The sequence below is a fragment of the Cupressus sempervirens genome, chromosome 1, assembly GCF_028749045.1.
Source record: "Cupressus sempervirens isolate cs-2001-9-10 chromosome 1, ASM2874904v1, whole genome shotgun sequence".
NCBI classification, from domain to species: Eukaryota; Viridiplantae; Streptophyta; class Pinopsida; order Cupressales; family Cupressaceae; genus Cupressus; species Cupressus sempervirens.
Window position 1 is genome coordinate 107,838,540 of NC_143118.1, and position 22,701 is coordinate 107,861,240.

Below are 22,701 nucleotides of genomic sequence, written 5' to 3' on the forward strand. Positions count from 1 at the left end.
AACATTCCTCCTTGGATGTCCATAAGGAGGGAGCACATAATGTTGTCAATGATTATGCCAATTATTTTGTCATTTTATAGTTATCTAAATTAATTTATAAATAGTGCATGAAAATGGTCATAATAATTATGTAATATTTATGTTCATTCAATTACTAGGTAAGTACCAAGTTAAAGATATGAACATGTATATTGAGCCCCTAATTGATGAGTTGTTGACATTATGGAATGATGTCACTATGCATGATATCTCTAGATTGATAGGACATCGACAATTTCAATTCCATGCAATGCTTGTATGGACAATACATGATACCCCTGGGCTAACTCATTTTTACAGTATGTTATATTGTTAGGATCACATATTTTTGGTCTGTCATAGTGCTTACATATTACTATCATATTCTTAAGTTGCACATGATAATTTTACATGATCCAATTACACATGATCTTTTAGGTGTTTAGACAAAGGGAAAATTAGCATGTCTAGTTTGTGGTCCGAAGATGAAATCTTGTCATTCAAGAAGTTTAGGAAAGCAGGTGTTCGATGAGTTTAGGCACTTTCTCCACAATAATCATAGGTATTGAATTTCCAAAAAAAATCTTTTCAATGCGAAAGAAGTGACATCATCAAGGCCATGAAGAATGACACCTTGTCTATGGAAGTTGGAATACGATCAACTAAATCATTGAGTTAATGTCTAATTTGTCATACAAAGTTTAAAATTTGTATTTTGATATTGTCTTATATTTACTAATGCTATAATTGATGCTCGTGAAGGTCATCAAGATATCAATGACCAACTTCCTAGAGGAATGAAAAGTTATCCTACTTAATTTAGTAGGTTACTATACTACAAGGATCTCCAAGTCATGCATTTCTTTGATGCTATGCATATTATAAAGAATGTAATAGAGACACTAGGGAAAATATTAGATGGAAGGCATGATAGAGAACAAATTGCCAAAATTTGTACTGACATTCATGAATCCAATCATGCACTAAAAGATTTCATTGAATCAAATACCAATGGAGACTACATAAATACAAGTGTCCTTCCTTGGTGATTAATGGAGCAACAAAGTGATGCATTAAAAGAAGCCATAAAAAAAGAAAAATTTTCAATAGGATTTGTTGCAAATATAAGAACTCTTCTCCCTGGCCCAAAATCACCTTTCTTTCATAGAAGAGTGTTTATATTTGCTGTAAATATAAGCACTATTCTATCAAAGAAAGGTGATTTTGGGCCAGGGTTGAAAATACATAATTGGCATACCTTCGTCAAGGTAAGCCATGTTCTCTATTTGTAGTATATTTGTAAAATTGAATGTACTACCTATTGCATTATTTAATAATATATTGAAATGATCATTGTTTAATGATTGCAGTACATCCTACCTCTATCCCTTCCACACCAGTTTAACAACAATATTAAAGAAGTTATATATATGAGGTTAAAAGTGTTTTTTCTTAGATTTGTAGCTTTTTATCTGAAATCTATTGTATAATTTTATTTAAAATCTTTTTTATGTGTTTTTGCATGTTGAATCTCTTTTAGGTGGTTATCATCTAAAGAAATTGATAAAAAAAGATATAAAATATTGGAAGAGAAAAATTCCACAACTTATGTGTAAAATGAAAAAGTGTTTACCTCCAACCTTTTTCAATGCTCAAGAACACTACCTCATACATCAAGTTGAGGAGATTGAATTGTGTGGACCTATACAAACTAGGTCAATGTGGATGGTTGAGAGGAACTTGAAATTTATGAAGGGCTTGGTTAGACAAAGAGCACGTCTTGAGGGTTCTATGATAGAGGGATATATGGTATACTAGACCATGGTGTACATTAGTGAATATCTTCCAAAGTTTGCAATAGATATCCATGTAGATTGCATTTGGGATCCCAACTCTAATGACAAATTTGAAGGGGAGTACCTGAGGGGGAAAGGTAAATTAAGGAGGGTGAGAGGTAATTATAAGTTATTTTTTTAATAGTTTAATAATTATTATCCATCATCAATATATATAATTTGTTTCTAACTAGTGTAATTGTCTTCTTTACAGTTGGTCATGAGTGGGATTCACTACATTTGTATATTGCAAACAATCTTGTTTGGATGACGGTATGGATTGAATAGTCTCAAGAAAATGGTCGCTCATTAACATCGCATGGTGTTGCATCATTGATTAAAGAAGCTCATCGTAATGGAGGTCCCAATCTTATGCCAATGGTACTTGATCTAATATATGGCTTAAGAGATATAAAGGTACACATAAGATTACTAATAATGAGACATAAGTTTTTATGAACTCACAAATCGATGCAAATAATCTTGACATGTTTGAATAATTGCAAGTCAAACAGCACAAAGCTATGTACTACCATGGCTATAAATTTTTCACAAAAAAGTTAGATGAAACGAAGAAAATGTATGATTTTGGGATAAGTGTTGTCTTTGCGGTCACCAATATTTCATCTAGAACTGACATACATCCTCAATAATCTAAAAATCAATACTATGGCATTTTGGATGATATACTAGAGTGAAACTTTAATTCATTCAAAATAGTTCTATTTATTGTCAAATGGTTCAGGTTATGACTGAATCAAAATGATCCTGATAGGACTGTTATTGAACATGATAGTGGATTTACTATGATTAATACAAGGTCATTTGAGCAAGTCAGAGATGAGCCCTATGTTCTTCCAAGCCAATGCAAGAAAGTTTTTTACTTTGGTGTTCCACACAAACCATGTTGGTCATTTTTTGTTAGACATGACCCAAGAGGAAGGCTGGTAAAGTATAATGTGATGGAAGAAGAAGATATTGAAGAAGCACAAGAGGAAGTAAATGATTATCAAGAACAATAGTTACCCATTAATGAAGAAGAAGAAGATGGTGATGATTTTCATCATGCTAATGATAATGGTGATAATGATGATGATGATGCTGATGATGATCATGATCATGGTGATGAAGATGGTGATGATCATGGTGATGATACTCATGATGATGATGGTGATGAAGATAATGCTGATGGCGATGAAGATAGTGGTAGTGACAGTGATGATCAAAGTGACCAGTACGATGATGGTGATGATGATGACATGGATGAAGATCATGATGATCAATGAAATGTCTAGGTAGGATCAATGTCAACTATGATGGGGTCATGTACGACCAAATTTTTCTTTCCAAACCATATGTGGAGATATAAACATTAAGTAGAACATGTCAAATATTTTTTTAGATATATGCATTAGTTACACCAAATTTTTGGCTAACTTAAGACAAATGATTTACATATACAATCTACTTTATTATTAATATTTTTTTTGGTAAGTCTATTACTTTAATTTTGCTGCTGATTTCTAAGACTTACTAATTTTTTTCAGAGGGCGACATGGATGCACCATCTCAGACACCTTCAGCATAGGTAAACATTAATTATTATAAATTTTAATGTTAATATAGAAACAAATTTCATATTACTATGTTCTTTTCTTTATGGATTTGGATTTATTTTGATGAAATTTTACTAATATTTAATGTCACAAATGATAGGAAAAAGATAGAATGATTGCTCATCAAATGCGATCTAAAATACGGGCATCATTTCTACATGACATCACCCTTAGTGTTGACCTTGTGTTCATCACCCAAAAAATTAAGCAAAGATACACTAATGAAATTGTTAACATTATCATTGAGGGTGACAGAAGCAAGGAGAAAGAGGCACTGAGAAAAGAATTGGACCGTAGAATCCAATCTTTGAAGGTAAGCAATAATTCAACTAAAGCAATAATAGAATTTCAATAGATGTTAATATTTTATAGTATCTTATGGATCATGATCTCTAATTTTATGTGTTCTTGTATAGACATATGTGGCAATTGCAACATCACATGGTGAATATGGTGAGGGTTGTCGTGCACAACCTTTGTGCAAGTAACACTTTCTTTGTTTTTTTTCATCAACATTATAACACTTACGTTTTCTTTGGTGGATGCTTCTAGCTAGTATCCCATTTGATCTTTATCCATTGCAAATATCTTTGCTAACAATATTGTATTCTTTAGCTCATGATGAAGTGTGCACTCCTCCTTCGGTTGGCGGTCCAGTATTGCCTTATGCATTGTCAGCAACAAGGACCATGCAAACATCATCGTCTATGCCCACTAGAACTAGTAAAACCTTGTTTTTCTATATTTTGTAATGTATTTCTACAAGCTGATGAACATTGAAGTAGCATATCAGTGCTTAAATGATGTCTATAGAAGCTTGCATACACACAAACACATGCATATACACATTGTACACACACACACACACACACACATAGAGAGACATAGAGATAGGTAGAGAGGTATTTCTACAAGTTGATGAACGATGAACTAGCATATCAATGCTTAAATGATGTTTATAGAAGCATGCATGCCAAACACATAGGAATAGAGGCAACTTGAATGCATATATCAGATGTTGCCAAACATGGACTTCCATTTCCTAAATTTTTGAAATATGTGCTACAAGACTTACGCCACATTTTCTTCTACCTACAGAGTTGACATAAAGCATTCCATGACTCCTACAAAATTTTACACCTAAAGATAAATTTCTAACAAATTTTCCATTTCTTCTTGATTTTGTTAGCCTGTATGTCTTTTATGTTCCTTGACTTACCATTTTCCTACCCTATTTCTCTTGGATGTTTCTCCTAGAGGTCATGTGGAAAGATGTTTAAAAAACTCATGTTGAATATTTGAGCCTTGTTCTTTCTTTGGGTTGCAAACTATTGATTCAAAATATTCTAGATGATTATTGGATACTCTCCTAGCAACTTTTCAAATGATAACTGGTGGCTACTCTCCCTTTTGACACAACTCCTTTCTAACACCTCTATTTTTAGCTCCATAATTAACTTTATCCTCTTCCTTAAATGGCATTTATTTTCCTAGCCAAATCATGAACATGACACTAGCAGTTTCAAGACAAGGTGGCTATGATAAAATCTATTCCTAGTCATATTTTGATAGAGAGACATAGATGAGATAGGCCATACCCATTCAACTCCAACCAATCACACCTTTTGAATTATGAGTCTCAAACTTGAATGATAACCCAAAGGCATTTTATGATTAAAATAAGATCGATGTAAAGCATCTATTCCTAGTCATATCTTGACAAATAGACACAAATGAGACAGGCCATACCCATTAAACTCCAACCAATCAAACCTTTTGAATTATGAGTCTCAAACTTGAATGATAACCCCAAAGGAATTTTATGATTAAAGCAAGAATGGTGCAGAGAATTCTATGACAATTAATAATAAAAAGAAGAAGATCTCACAATCCAAGGACATCCTAAAAGGCTCAATGAGAGGACACAATATTCATTGTATCTGCATAAGGCAACATATGTCACCCTCTCTCTTCTGCTCCACTCAGACTCTAGAAAATTAATATATAGAAGATGGCCCTTCCAAGTTTTGATCCACTCTATGCCAAATATTCCATCTAAAATGAATCGCTACAATAGTTTGACCATATCTACTTTCATTTTAATGCTAGTTGACTGTATCTATTTAGATTAATTCTAGTTAACTATATCTATACCATTAGACATGTATTCATATACTATGATTCTTTGGTATCCCTCTAGAGAAACAAGGGCCATGTAAAAACCCTTCAGTGCCACCAAATTATGATGCCAAATACTAGAAATCACTTGTACCTCATGCACAAAACTTGCATCACCCGTTGGAGTACAATTCTTGAATCTCTTCACAGCAACAACTAATCCATCTGAAAAAACCCCCTTGTAAGCATTCCCATACCCCCCAAAACCAATAATATTATCTCTATGAAAAATCTTTGTGGATTCCTTGATGTCCTCAATGTTAAAATGAACAAGAGTACTATTAGGGTGCATGGAGGATTGCTTAGAAAAATGAATATGAATATCCTCCTTGAGGCTCTTTTTTTCATTGCTCTCCTTATTAAAAAATTCCCTAACTATACTAGTTGTGATTAACAAATTATATGAATAAAACATTGAAAATAAAGTCTCCTAAAACTTTGAAACTTAGGCCTCACAATCAAAATGAACATTAGTAGCCCCATTCAATTTCATGATATTCATTGCATAGGTTTGTTTTTACTTGTATTCATTATTGTTGTGAATGTTGAACATTAATTGTTGTACTAAACTTATGATTCTTTCCATGACATAGATGTTGATTATTATTGTTGTGATGTTATTTCCTTTCTTTCACATAGGTGTTCTCTATTGCTCAATAGATGTTCTTTTCTACTATGAATACAATAAAAAATAAAATTCATCATGTGGTACATCTAGATTGTAATTTTGATACAAGTGTTACTGGTGGCATCTCTTTGTCTTTCATTTCATTTGGTGTCTACTTTAATTGTCATGATGTTTCAATTGATAGAGCAATAGAGAATAGTACTTCTAAAGCTGATCCATTTCCTAGAGTAATCCGTGTGATTAGTACTATTTCATATGAAGGGATATTGTTGCTGAACAAGAAAACTATGTTTCTATTAAAAGAACAAAAGCTTCTAGGTGCTTAGAAATTGTTATTATTTAAAGTGTAAATTTATTTTACTTTTACATTACTTGTTTTGGATTGATAAACCATTTATGTTTTTGTAGGTAATAATGCTTTCTTTGATCATCTTTTTCATATGACATTGAGACTATTTGGACCCACCATATGTAAAAGGTACATAGTTTCATAGTACACAATTTTTCTTTTCTTCCATTTATTGTAATATATTAAAGTTATTGATCTAACAATCTTTTTTTTTTTTAAAGGTGAAATTTACAAGACATGGAATTAAAAAATTAGTTGATTGCATCTTTTGAGGAGAAATTTGGAAAAAACATTTTTGACACTAGCCTACTTCTCAAAAGATCATCAAAGCATATAAAGACTATGAGGGATCAATATAGAAGGGCTCTTAAGGATAACCCAAAGTATGACCATCCTCCTATGATTCCACCGATGGAGTGGAATGAAATAATAGAAGATGCAAAGGAGAAAAGGCTATGTGAAAATAGAGTAAATGAAGCAAGACAGACCAAAAAATGGTATGTCATGATAGTATTAAGTACATTGTAATCATACACTAATTATTGATATTTTTAAATATATAATATAAGATTTTTGAAAATGTTCATAGATTATAGGACACATCTGTGGCTACAAAAGCGAGACTAGAAAAGTTTGGCAAACACAAACTTGGCTCTGGTGGCTATATGAATCTCCAGTCTCAACTTGTAGGTAGGAGCAATGAAATTTCATTTTTTTTTTATATAATGTTGCAAAAAAAAAATTTATTGAAACCATACATGGAAAATCAATGATATTAAGCAAAAAATGTAGGGCACAGACTTCAATGTGGAGCTCACAGATGAAGATAGAAAAATTTCCTTGAAGGAAGGCTACAAAGTTGTGGTTGCATGCCTATGCAAAGAATCTGAAAGCCTTGCCCAAGAATCTAGTGTACCAAATGATATCTCACATGTAACTTGGTTAGAAGAAAAGTAAATAAAATTGAATAGTTGATAAAATTCTTTTTTGGTATTAGTTTTGAACGTAAATTGACTGCATAACAACATGCATAACATTTTACTGCAACCTTCATATCCTACCATAGAATCTACTCATGACGAAGGCCATGATGTGCATTATAGTGGTGGAGGTATTAATTTTCTATTGGAAATTTATTATGCAATTATGAATACAATTTAATATCTTCAATTGCAATTTGATGTGTATCATTTTTTTGAATATTTTAGAGGATGTTGAACATCATGCTAAAGGAGTGGAGCATGTTCCAAGTGTTCAACATGTTGACATGGCAGTGGATCAAAATATTAATGTACATGATGTGTCATTTTTAGGTAATAAAAATGCATGTTATATTGTACTAGTACTTAATTATAGACTTGTAACAGTTAAGAAAAGAAAAAGAGTAAGCCAATTTATCCTGTTTACTTGTTTTTGCAATAGAGCCCCCTTTAGTGCAGCAACCTCCTACTCCTCCAAAGAGAAGGAGCCATCGTAATTTCACATTACACATGCCAAAAGAGGAGGAGAATGACACAGATATGGATGCTCCTATGAGCGCTTTCCTTAAGAGAGCTAAGGGAAAAAAAATGATGTTTTAAAAATGCTCTTTGATAAACCCTGTTGGATAATGAAAGAACTTTGTTTTAAGTAATTATCTATGAATGATGCATATTAATACTGATTTTTATATTATGTTAATGAATATTGTTATGTGCTAATGAATTCTTAATTAGTATTGTGTATTAATGAATTTTATATCATATTAATGAATGTTATGTGATTGTATTGATTAAATGTTATAGTTCATAAATGGATGAATGAATGAATGAAGTATTTAATTAGATGATAATGGGTAATTTATATTGATGCTAGGGGGAGGGGGTGAGGCTATGTGAGCTTCCACCTTCATGTGGTTGGCCTTGTTAAGTAGATAATATTATAGTATTCTTGAAACCAAGTGAAGCTCAAACTAACATAAAATGGACACTTTGCATGTGGTAGGTCTAAAATGATCTAGGACTAGTGCTGCCCATAACATGAATTTTTGAAATACATTCTGAGATCACCAATTTCAACACTCTATTTGAAGCATAGGAGTAGCCTATAGTCTTAGCATGAATTTTGAGTAGTGTGTCAGTCCAGATTGCCTCAAAAGTGGCTGGAAGAAGCCTGCACAAGTCTGGGACTATGAACTCTCCCTACCTTGGCCAAGAAGAACTTGCCAAATCTCTAGTATTAGGCAAACCATAGAGTGGTGTGGCTAGTCTGAAACCAACCAATAAGTTCACAATTAAAGGAATGATCCTTCCTTTTCCAAGGATTTCCAAGCAGCAATCTCAAGTGTACCAATTTAATCAATGCTCCAATCCTTATTGAGAATCTTGTCCCAATAAATCTCTAGATGAAATGAGGACACAAAGTGACTGGTAAAATGGTGAATAACACCTAAACATCTAAAACTTTAATCCTTATATCTTCCAAGGTCACTCCAATGAATCCCAACTAGTTCCATTACTTCTTGTTGAGAAATCCCAACATTGACACCCAACTCAAATTGATCGGCCCAAGACCAATGCATCACATGAAGAAACTAATTTCCAAAGCACCATAAAAAGCATGATGCACTCTTAGTCTACCTCTTCATTTGCATATATCACAAGTGGTGGTGTCCTGGGAGAGTAACTAATCATCCCGTGATGTGAAATGGTATCACCCTCAAGTTTGCAATCATGTTTCAACCTATGGCCTAAGTCATCTATCCAAGCTAATACCATGTATTATCTTTTAAGTTAAATGCTAGAACCAAGTGATATTCCACCTATCTCATATAACGATATGACAGCTCAACTTCCATCTCATGTAAGTCTTCTATCTCTTCATTAAATTTTCCTTTGAATCATCAACAAATATAACTTACTTTAAACTTATATTTTAATCCTTGTAAACCAAACTCAATCCTTTCATAACATCACTATCAAATCACTATCTTTTATAATGTTAATTAGTCATGCAACATATCTTTAGAGAAATTGAAAGATTTAAAGAATTGTATAATCCATAAACTTGATTGCAGAATTATCAAATTTTTTCATAAAACATAACAAAGAAAGAATTACTATGACTGATACCACTAATGTCACTAGACCTATATATTTTTGTTAACTATGCTAAAGGCTATGAAAACCTGCGATCATTCTCTCCTTCAATTCAATCATTCCAGTGACATAATAACATTGCTCTATTTTTCCTTTAAAAATTCTTTTGTTTTTTGATCTTACACCTAACACATATGCATCGTATTTCTCAAACACTCTTTAGAATTTTGATCTTCTATATTTTACACACAACATTATGTAACAAGTTCTCTTGGAAATCTACATTCATGTGCCTGCAATTTTTAATCTTTTTGAACACTAAACTGTTATTTCTCAAATTTTCATCTCACATACTCAATATCATAAAAATGGAAATTTATATCATATGAGACACATGCATCACCTTCAAATTTGAATTGAACTTTATAATATTAGTTGTCTGTTTTGAACCGCACGTAGTTATAACTGCTCTAGCTTCTCCAAACAATAAGTTCATAAGGATTAAATGTGAAAGGTAAAGATTTTTCTTTTGTGTATATAAATTCTTGTGTATTTGGACTTCTATTATTCTATTAATTACAATTTAGTTTATCTTACATGTAATTGCCTCACTGCATATTTCACATTTCTGATCATTGGATTTATAGACTATAATCTCACATGGAAAATATTTGAAAGGTAAAGCTTTTTTTTTTCTCTATATATATTCTTGTATGTTTCATAATCCTGATAATTATTATGGTGCTTTATATTTTTAGTTCACTAAAATGCAGCAATCAACAAAAAAAGTTGAGGGGAGTAGCTTTGTAGAGGATGAGAGCTTAGAAGAAAGTGACAAGGAGCCAAAGGCCAAGAAAGGCATTAAGGTAAAAGAACATGCCTTCCTTTACCTATGATCATTTACATCTATGTTAATTTATGAAGAGATTCTTCATATTATGAACAAGGTTAGAATTTAAAACCTATGTTTATTTTCTTGTAAATTTTATTGAATTATGTTATAAATTTCATCAAAATTAGAGCAAGCTATTTGAGTGCTCCAATATGTTTTATCTTATGCATTTCTGGAAGAAAACATTCCTTAGTTATTCCTTTTGATTTGGCTTAGATATAATTTTGATCTTGTTGCTTATCAGTGGTTGCAATGGTTGTATGTGAGATATGTATTTTCATGTTTGAGATATATTCTTGGATATAGATTTATTTTTTGCCATTCTTGAAACTTGCCAAAGTAAAATGCTTTTCCCATTTTTAATGGATTTTTTTTTTTTACCATTGCATGCCTAGTCAGTAATGATCTTTCCTTAATTGTATTTTCATAAAAAGTGCTGGGAACAATTATGAAGCTGGAAATATGATTGTAGAGGCCTTGAGTAAAGTTTGTAGGAAGGGTATAGTAACCCTTGAAGAAGGAAAAAGTGCAAAAAATAATTTATACATTGTAGAGGGAATGCAATTTGACTGTGGATATATTCCCCCATATTTTGTGATAGACAGTGAGAAGATGACAAGAAAGTATGAGAATTGTAAGGTAACTAATATATGGATCGAAATCATTTTTGCCATTTTTAGCCTATTTTGAAAATGAGCACTTATCATTTAGCTATTGTAAGAGAGTGGTTGGACATGTATTAGGAATCAAGCAACTTTACGTAGAAATGAATTTATTTTTCTTTACAACCTATAGCTCTTGTTGGTTGATAAGAAAATAATAAACACAAGAGATATGATTTGCATATTGGAAGATGCAATTCATGGTGGTTATCCTATCTTAATAATTGATGAAGACATTGAGCAAGAAGCCATGGCTACCCTTGTCATCAATAGGCTTCAAGGTGCACTAAAGATTGCTTCTTTAAAAGCTCCTAGATTTGGAGAAACAAAAAGTCAATATTTGGATGACATTTCCATGTTGACTAGAGGTATTATTTTGTAGTATGATTATCAAGTGAACCCTGAATTTTTGTCTCTTAATCATTTATCATGGCAGTTTTCTATCCAATATTAATTATGTTAGTCAGTTTGTCACAGGCCATAATGAAGTAGTCTTTTTAATATTTTGAACAAGAGTTTAAATTTAGTACAAAAAGTAAGTTGTTAGCTTAGGATTATGTCATTTCATAGTTCATTCTCCTAATATGTTATTCAATAATATAGACAACTATAGACATCTGAACCATGTATTCTAATGTAGGCACTGTCATTAGAGATGAAGTGGGGCTAGCCCTTGACACTATTGGGAGTGAGGTTCTGGGAACTGCTGCCAAGATAGTGTTGAAAAAAGATTCAACAACAATAGTTAGTGTTGGAATGACTTAGGAACCTGTTGAGAGAAGAGTTAATCAAATTAGGAGCATGATTGAGGTATGCATTCTTGTCTCTGTGTGTGTTTCTTCGGGTCTTAACATGGACTATTAGTCTTATGCTTTGTAATTAGAGCACTTTAGTTTTATTCTTTATGTTATTTCTCCTTTTTCTACCCCTAGTATCTCATCACGGTTAACACTCTGTCTTTTTTTGAGCATATCAATATATTGGCAAACAAGAACTCATTAAAGAATTGTGCTATTGTCAACCTAGCTTGTAGAATGTATTTGACAATTGAATATTTTCTTTATTTCCAAGTTTCTAAACAAGATTATGAGAAAGAAAAATTGAATGATTTAGGATTGCTAAACTATCTCGAGGAGTTGTAGTTATACAGGTGAAGTTATTGAAATGTCTCTAGTCTTCTATAGTGTTTCACTGTTAAATACTTCTCTGAGTAATAGATACATTTTTTCAATGATAAAGTCTTGACTAGTAATTCTTATAAATTGTAATGTCTCTCTCCTATTTCCAAAATTATTTTTGATCTATTCTCCAAACAATTTATTTGTGATACAAATACTTAATTTTCTAATTTACTTATGGTTTTCTAGTGTACTTTGATTGTTGTGGTTTTCTCAGTATAGGAAATGCCACACAATATATTTATTGTTGAGCCACTTGTAAATGGATATAGTGCACTTCTAGATTTATTTAAATACCAAAGTGTGTGATAAAAACTCTTATTACTTTTCTTCGGCAAGGTAAATATTAGAAAACTTTCCTACCATAACACCACCCAGGTCAGATTATAATTTTTGAGAACCCTAATATGACTAAACAATTCTCGATTCTACTTCACAAATGCATTATTTGATTATAATCACTTGTAGCAATTAAAATACTATTTTTAATATATATTTTTAGCATATTTCACAATCCTCATCTTTAGTTATGTGCATCTCTTGTCTGCTTGTAAAGTTGGACTTTGCCCTTCATTTGTTATAATTTTTGAGTTTGTGATATAAAGCATGTGATATGATAGGTGTTTCTTTGGTTAGTTCTTTTTTATTATTGATGGTATTTTCCTTTTCTTTGATTTCTTCCAATCAATATTTCTCTTTTCATGATTACCCAAGGAACCCTATCACAAATATCTACCTTATCTAATCCATTGAGTTAATATGTTTTCACCGATGGTTGTTTTTTCATAGATGTTTGATTATGATCATCGTGCAGGAATTATTGATCCAACTAAGGTAAGATGGTATATTCATTTGATGTAATTTATTTTTATTTTTTCAATTTCCTAATTGGTGAAATGAATGCAAATTAGTGTCATTTAAGTCCTTACAAATATGGTTTATCAGGATGTTCATTGACTATGTATTTGCATAGTGCCCTTGTTATAAAGAAAGAAGGAAAATGCAAGCCTAAGTTGGATGTGATGCCAATTGTCTTAGGCCCTCTACCCTTTCTGAATTATTATGTGTATTGTACGTAGGTAGGGATTATACTGTATCATATTGAAATTGAATGAATACCAATATCTATCATAATATTACAGGCAACTAGTTGCTTGCAAATTGTTAGGAAGCTCACCAAGATAAATTGTTAGGATAATTTTACCCTTCATGAAATTAAAAGGTTGGTACTTTTCTTTTACTGAATTACTAGATGATTTGGTTACCCTATTATTTTCCTCTATGAAACCGATACAAATCTACGTATGCTAATGTTTATTTTGTTGTATCTGTATGCATTGTGGATACAATAGTGTGTGTCTGCCTTGCATTGAATCACTAGCCTTGCATCAAACTCGAGAATCAGCATGGGGAAAAGATGTCATCTGTTTCAAAGACTAATGAAAGGTACTATTTTATGATGGCTTTTAATGTTTCTTTTGCATATGATACCCATGTGGTGATACATAACATAATTAATTGTACTTGGCACAAACACAAATGTTAGTTTCACTGCCATTTCTATGAAAAATATATTTTTTGTGCTTGCAATCAATGTCCCTTACTAATGTTTTTCATCCTAATTGTATAAACTTGTATAAGTCTTTTCTTGTGAACCATATTGAATTAAAGGATGCTTTTCCCTGAACAGGGCTATTATGATGGGACTAATGCTTCATGTAAAAGGTCAACATTTAATTGAAAAGTCACAACATAAAGAGGCTCTTGAAATACTTTCCATGGGAGATGTATCTAGTGCATAGACAATAATTTGCAGGACAAGCATTTCCAATAAACATAGAGGTTGCAGTTGGTGTCCCTCGCCATTTGGCTTGCCCTTCTCAATGTGATTGTAGCATCTAATGTACAATACTAATAAGTTGTAATTGAACTAAAAGGTTATTTATATGCTTGTGAAAGATGACTAATTTAGTCATAATAACCATGATTGAAGTTTCCTATTACAGTCTAGGAAAATTCATACTAACCTACTTTGGTGTTGTTTGAAGGTTGATAGATGGGGAAGTCATAGATGTATGAACTTTTTGCAATGAATTTATTCATCTAGGTCACAACATGGGAGTCTTTCTATACGATGATTTATCGTCAATCATGTCCATTCACTACCAAACAATTCATATTCTACAAATTTGAGATCTTGGAACTTTTGTGGATGTGCAGGCCATCGGAACATACTGCAAGGAGGATGAAAAACTTATTCTCAACTGTGAGACTCAAGGAAGTGATACAAAATGTAGAATCTTAACATATGGTTGTTCAAATTCTATATCTCCTAAATGATTTCCTTTTAGCATATAACTTGTTGTGCATAGTTACCAAGTTTGCTTATTGTATCAGGCATATTAATGAAGAAGCATATTAGTTACTATTAGTGTTTAAGATAGTTTGATTAGTTATTGTTGATGTTTTTTAGGCATTCTATAAAATAGTTCACATGCCTTGTGTATGATTTGACATTTTTCATGCATCCTGCACTCTCTCATCTGGCTAATGATGGATTACAAAGAGTGATCTGAAATGATGATGCTAAAAAACACACGCAATCAAATCCAAAATGAACTTGCATTACAAATGGATTGTGGAAATCTGATATTGTTAGTTTTGCATTTATGTCTACCAGGACAATCACAACGTATACATATATGTTTAAGTTGTGATTGTCCTGGTAGACATGCATGCAAAACTAACAATATCAGATTTCCACAATCCATTTGTAATGCAAGTTCATTTTGGATTTGATTGTGTGTGTCTTTTAGCATCATCACTTCAAATCACTCTCCATAATCCATCAGCAGCCGGATGAGAGAGTGCAAGATGCATGCAAAATGTGATCTCATATGCAAGGCATGTGAACTATTTTATAGAATTCCTAAAAAAAAATTACACCGAGGTGTTGGTCAAAATTTTCATTGGTCAAAATTTTGACCAACGCCTAGGTGTTTTCTACCTTCATTGGTCAAAATTTCCACCTTCATTGGTCAAAATTTCTACCTTCATTGGTCAAAATTTTGAATAATGCCTAGGTGTTTTCTACCTTCATTAGTCAAAATTTTCTACCTTCTTTGGTCAAAATTTTGAATAATGCCTAGGTGTTTTTAAACTTCATTGGTCAAAATTTCTACCTTCTTTGCTCAAAATTTTGACCAATGCCTGGGTGTTTTCTACCATCATTGGTCAAAATTTTGACCATTGCCTCATAGAACTTGCACAATGGCTCTGGAAGCTTTTTGACCAATAGATTGGTTGAAATTTTGACCAACCAGTATGTTGGTCAAAATTTCAACATAAAAAATTTCAACCAATTGGTCGGTCCAAATTTTGACCAACCCAAGTCAAAATTTTGACCAATAATGGTCAAAAAAAGAGCTTAAATGTACTAGTGCAAAAGAAATATTTGGTGTAACTAATGTGTATATCTGCAAAAAAATTGGACATCTTGTACCCCATAAAATTTAGGTGTGGGTTAGGGTAGGGATTGGGGTACTAATACCTCCCATCTGTGAGAACCCCGAACTAAGAACCCTATATATCTACACATATGGCTTTGAAAGAAAATTTTGGTGCCATCAAGAGTTCAATTGTTCTCATTAAAGTCCTAGTTTATTCATACTTGTTCAAAATTTGTAAACCTTCTATTCATATGTTTTGATGGATTGGTGCTCGCATTAGAATTCAACCCTTTCCCTCTACATGATTTAGTTTGTAACATAGATCTTTTGGATAGAAGATTATTCTTAGACTAAGAGCTTTTATCCATCCATAAATAGCACCATCAACCTCCACTATGTTATACTTGTTGTTTACCATAAGTTTGGATTGAGGGTTTAGAGGTAAATTTTTGTTTTCTTTCATTATCATAATCCAAACTTGTTGATACCCAATGGATAGTTGTATTGGAAGGTGGAGATAGTATGCAGGATGAGGATATTGGGACTTTTTGTTAGATGGAGATGCAACACTAAATTTCATGACTATGACTGCAAGTTTAACATGTTGATTGCTAAGGATCACAACACAAAAGGTGTTCTAAGAAATGGAAAGAATGGAAATACCATACCAATGATTTTTGTGGAAGATTTTTCTGCATGGGTTTCGTGGGAATGAGCCTATAAGGCCAAACAACATTTTTAAGCCCAAAAAGCCTAGGAACTAGGGCTCAGTAGAAAAGAGCTGAAAACTTGTGATCTTAAACCAACATTATATATTTAGATATGGTTTTACACCTACTAAGAGATTTTGTAAATATTTTTGGTGGTTTTGTTGAAATTTGTGAAGTTTAGAGTAAATTTGGCAAAAATAGGGCTACTAGGAATGAGCCCCTTTTAGGCCTCCTAGTGCAACTTTTGAATTTGGAATATTGGGAAGGGCTAGACCTGTTAGTTGGCTAATAAACCTTGCAAAAGGTTAGAGAATGAGATGTTAAGGTGTATGGTGACTTAAGATCCTAGAGGATGCAGATGAAGAGAGGTGACTCAATTACACAATAGTTATTGTATTAAAGGAGGTGGGTTATTAAATCTGTTAGTGATTTGTAGCTTTAGTCAAATTGGAGGGGGACTATTTCTACATATAAAAATAGGAGCCCCAATTCTTTAAGAATATATTTTCAATGAATACTCAAATTATGACAAATTTTTCGATGCTTATCAAGCAACATTGTCTTATCTAGACTCTAAACAAAACCAACATAGCATTTCTTTAAGTACAAAACAAAGCAAATAATTGAAATTAACAAAATGAAAAAGAAAAATGCATATGACCATTAAAAAAAATAAAATTATCAATGTAGACTCAATTTCTAATCTTTTTATTCAAACATGTTCAAGTTGCTTCTTATAACATTGGAATCAACTACAATAATGTTGTGCATGCATTAAACAGGATTGTCAATGTTGTAAAAGCATGACCATGAAGAGAGGAGAGGAGTCAATGTATGAAGTCATGGCTATATTACTACCGATAAAAGAACATCCAATAGTGCATACATTCAACAATGCATAACTTAAAAATCTTTAAATTGAGTAGATAGTGATATGACATAGGCTTCATGCATTACACTTAGTTGGATTGTGTGCAATTATTAAGAAGACAACCAATTATAAATAACATGATATCATTTTGATGAAACCATTACCAAATACACACTTTGGAAAAAAAATACTTATTGATTTGATGAAACCCTTGGAAAATACATTATGTGATAAGAAAAGTTGTAGATTTCTACCACTTAGCGATGGCAACTCAAAACCTTTCAATCATCTATAATGGAAACTCAAAACCTATCAAACATCTGCAATGGAAATTAAAACTTGTCAAACATCTATGATGGCAACTTGATCAACTTGTAAACCACACAAGAAATGAAAACATAAACAACAAAGGCACCTAAGGCAACTTGAAATACAATAAACAACAAATGCATGAAAGGCAACTCGATGGAAAATGGTTGCTTCTTACCTAAAATGGCACCCATGCTCGATGCAATCATTCCTTTTCACATGTTAGTTCACTACTTGATCCCTCCCAATGATCAACTATTTATTAGCTTCAAGAGCAAAAAGGAATCACTAAGTAAGATCCCTTCCAAAACAATGCAATGCATAAAAGAAAATGCATAAGATAGCTTGGAAAATATGATTGAAAAGTAATAAAGGGGTCTCTTATCTTGCATAACTTAAATAATAAAATAGAGTAAAGGATAAAGGATTATAAAAAAATTGTACTTAACCAGAAAAGATCCAATGCAACATGAACCAGGACAAATAGGCCCTAAAGACCAAAGAGGGATTCTGTGACAATAGAAATAAATCATAAGCAATGAAAGAAAAAATTAAATTAAGTGTTCTTTTTATCTTGTATAACCTAGAACAGAGCAAAGGATAAACTATTGTTGAAAATTTTTACTTAGCCACGCTATAAAACCAAATTATAAGATATTAGTATGAGAATATTTAGATCATGAAACATATTACTTGTTTGCATTGCATATACCCTATAGAAAATCTGAAATCTAATGTGTGCGGTGCATATACCCTATAGCAAATCCAAAATGTAATGTTAGAATTTTTTGTCGTAAAAAAGCTTTAGCTTTAGCTATCCTAACATGGAAGAATTAGATTCCTTTTAAACATGGAAAAACTAGATTCATATTTAGCAAGAGTTGAGTAGTCTAACTAGACATTTTTTAATTGGGATTTGTAGACCTTGATGGTTTCCTTGGTCCAACAAAAGTAATCCATGTCAACATAACTGATTCATACCATCACTAATTCAATCAAGAAACCCATCAAGGGGATAGTAAAAAATAAGTATAATCATCTGAAGATTAATTGCTAACTCATTCCCAAGTAGTGTAGGGATCATGTTACATTCCCATTCAGGTTCTTTTGTTGAAGGTAGTCCTTTCTACTTGGGATCGGGTCTCAAATTACCCAAATGTAACACTCACCCATGTACAACCTTGTTGATAGCATCAATGTTTAATTAGGAGGATATACTTAGCCTATTGATTGAAACATGTGCACTTTATGTTCCTTATCTTGAAGGATTAATATATTATGTAATTCTTGGATGGATTGGTAGTAAACTTGGTATTATTAATGGATTGCATATATGGAATGCAATGTAAGTAACTATGAAATTGTGTTTGATGTGTCTACACCATCTACATGATGAGAACTTTCATTTCATGTTGCTTTAGCTATATAAGTTTCAGTGGTTGTATTTAAAGTTTATTTGAGTGAGAAAATGACAAGTTAAATTGTACTAGAATCAAGGGATTGATCTCATTGCAGAAGTATATGTTACTATTCATGCACCAAAGAAAAAATTGAGCCTTGTAATGTCTAGCATATTTGGTGTAGGGCACTCTGACCATCTCTCATGGGTTGACCAATTTTGTGTTTTAAGTATTATGAGTCATTCTGAGTAAAAAGTGGGAAAATGCCATGCAAAGCCATAAATGGAATATATGATAGTGTCAAGACATCATAAGATGATGATAAACCTTTTAAGGTACCTAGGAAAGTATATTAGAACATAAAATGCAAAATGTGAAAATATGTAAAAATTGCCAAGAAATGTTGTCAGCATTTTCTTTGCAAAATTAACAAAGTCTAGAAGGTGAATAGTCATTCATCTTGTTCAAAATTCTTAGGGAGGTGAAAGGTCTTATTTTTTGATACAAAGAAATGTAATTTCATTTGGAAAAATGGTATAGAGAAGAAGAAGATATGTGGAGTAGAAACATGTAGATTATGACAGATAACTTTGTATAATACAAGCCTTCATTTTTTTTTTGGAAATCTGCATATTCTGATATTTGTTTACAACATTATGTTCTTCCTTACTTTCTCATGGTTTTAGTGATTTTAAACTTCCTTGTGAAGGTTATTGAAGGCTTGGATCAATATGAATGCAACATATCATGAGTTAGTAATATGGTTCTTTGTATTTATGGGTTGAGCAATAGATTATTTGTAGTTTTTAGAATTGTTAATCACAATAGTTGCATACTTTTATTATATAAAGTTTGGGAGAACTTAAAAGGCATGTGGATGTTTTAGATTTCCCTCCCATTAAGCAGACACCTTATACTGATTCCTTAAGCCATGAATCAACATATTAATTATTGTCATATGCAATAAAAGATTGTGAATCAACATTCTGCAAAAAAAATTGTAATAGTGTGTTGGTTGGAGTTGTCCATATGAAGACTACTATACATTCATAGAGTACAGAGGAACCTTGAGGAGAGTAGAGAAGAAAAGAAATGGAGTCGTGGGGGAAGTTACCTTATTTAATAAATAAATCTTCACAATTACATGGGTTTGTGAATTTTGTCATCTACCAATGAGTGAAAGCCTGAAAGTCAAAAGCTTGACATTGACTTTGACAAGGTAATGTTATTTGGAAGTTTTTGTGTTGTTTTTTTTGGAGAGTAAGTAAAGTTAGAAAGAATAGATGTGTTGTTAGGCTTCTTTGTTTACACTCAACCTATAGATTATTTATTTGACTAAATAGTGGGAATCCATAGTCTTTGAATTATGTCAATATTAGTAAGAGATATCTCAATTTTCCTTTAGGTTGAGAGTTTTTTTGGAGAATTTGAGTTCTTAATCTACCTTCCAATGGAGGGAAATTTGTATTGGTGTTCTGAAGCATCTAAGGTGTCTAGAACCTTATGAATAGTGAAGGTACTATATATGCAATGAGTTAATTCCTTTGGAAGCTTATAGGGATATGGTGTTGATCAAGATCCCAGAGGTGCAAGGTGATGGAGGTATTTTGTGGTGAGGTGTGAGAGGTTGTTGTTTGATTTTTTTTGAAGGTATAGATAGAGACAACTGGAATAGGTGAAAGTGGCACAAGGAATACACCATTCACCTTGTGTCTAACCTTAGAGAATTGAAGGGGATAACATATGTTATGCTTAGGTGGGCTTGGAAGAAGCCTAGCCTAGTTTGAGAGTTTTTGTATTAACAAACAAGTATCATCTCCACTATTACTTGTATCAGTATTACATATAGTCAAGTAGATAATATGTATGCTCTTCAATGAATACATGGAAATCAAGCTGTGAGATATTATGTGAATATGCCTTTGGCTTGGTTGAGTTTGATAATGTGAACAATAAACCTAATTTAAAATAAATCTGACCCATCAAATTGAGTTCCAAAATCAAGATCAACACAATGCGTCTAACAAGAAATAAGAGGGGTAGTAAGATGTCAATTGTCAACTATAGAAAAAGAGATGGGCAGTGTGTAAAAAGCATTATTGAAAAGAAATGGAGTTGGAAAAAGATGAAGAAATGAAGTGAGAAACATGACGAGAAGAGAGAATGCTAAGGGACAAAGAGAATCTTTGAAAGCATTAATGAAGGAAGGTAAAGTACACTTGAAAAGACATTTCCTTTTAATTAAAGATTTGATGGTTTCCTCAAGATTGAATTAGATGAATAAGAGGAATAAGGCACACTCAAGTAGAGAAAGAGAAATGAAAATAATGGTTTTGGAATGCTATGATGAAGTACTCAATATTAAAAAAATATGGAATAGCATTGCTATGAATTTATTAGCAATGTGATTGTACTATTGGAGCAGTAACAAATAGAAATAATGATGTTTGACCAATTCTAGAAGATATTTGGAAGGAATGTTGAATCCTTTTCATTTATAAATGAGAGGAATTGATGGTGAGGAGTTTTCAAACATTTATTGATTAAGAAGCTTCACAAAAATGACTTCTAAGAGGCATGCTTTTATGGCATGTAGAGATAGTGAGAATTGGTAAGGAAAACAATCTTTGCAATGTCATCACTTCCTAGCTAGGTTCTCACTACTTCACTTGCAGATCTCATAGTGGTGGGGCTAGCATGGTTGATTATGCACTCTCCAACTAGTTGTTCCTCCATTCCATCTACCACTTCTCCATTCTTAGTTACTTGTACAAGTCTTATTGCCTCTTTCTTTTAGAACATTTATCCAACTTTCTGAAATCAATTCTTTTACATGAGACAAATTGTTAGTAGTGTCCTCCACATTCAAGGTCAAGATTGCATATACATTGTTCAAGCCAGTCTTCTCCATAATAGAAAAAATCCAAGTCTTATGAATGGAGAGCCATTTGAAAAGTTAAAGCAAGCATGGGTATAAAAATTCACCATGGTTTTTAGAAGAAAATTAAACAACACCATGAATGGTTTTAATATTTCACAACCTTCAAAATAGGTTGGGCCTCAGGAATAAAACCTAAAAGAAAACTACTACCAATAGCTAGTTACATTATCACACAATTCCTCACAATAGTGATAAAACTAGGAAAAGTTACTGAAAATGGTAGGTGAATTTCAAAAAATTTGAGATGAAAGAGAAATTGGATCATCTTGTTGTGCTTGGATTAAGAGGAGGTGTCACCATGGTCATCCCTCGCTGTTGCCTTTGCTCATTCCCAATCCAACCTACATGAAACCAAAACACTTTGAATCAATTGAAAAACTCCAAAGCTTAAGATCTAAAAGCACAAATGAAGAGAAGAAGAACCTAAAACAATGGAATTCCTCTAGCTCCATGCCCAGGTTCAAGGAGTTCCACTCAATGTATGTTAGCTAATCTGTGCAAAGCAAAAATGGGAAAAGCCCCAATATTACCCGTGAATTTGTCAATGTTACCCAACGCGCGAATGAAGCCCCAATTTTGTTGTTGCCA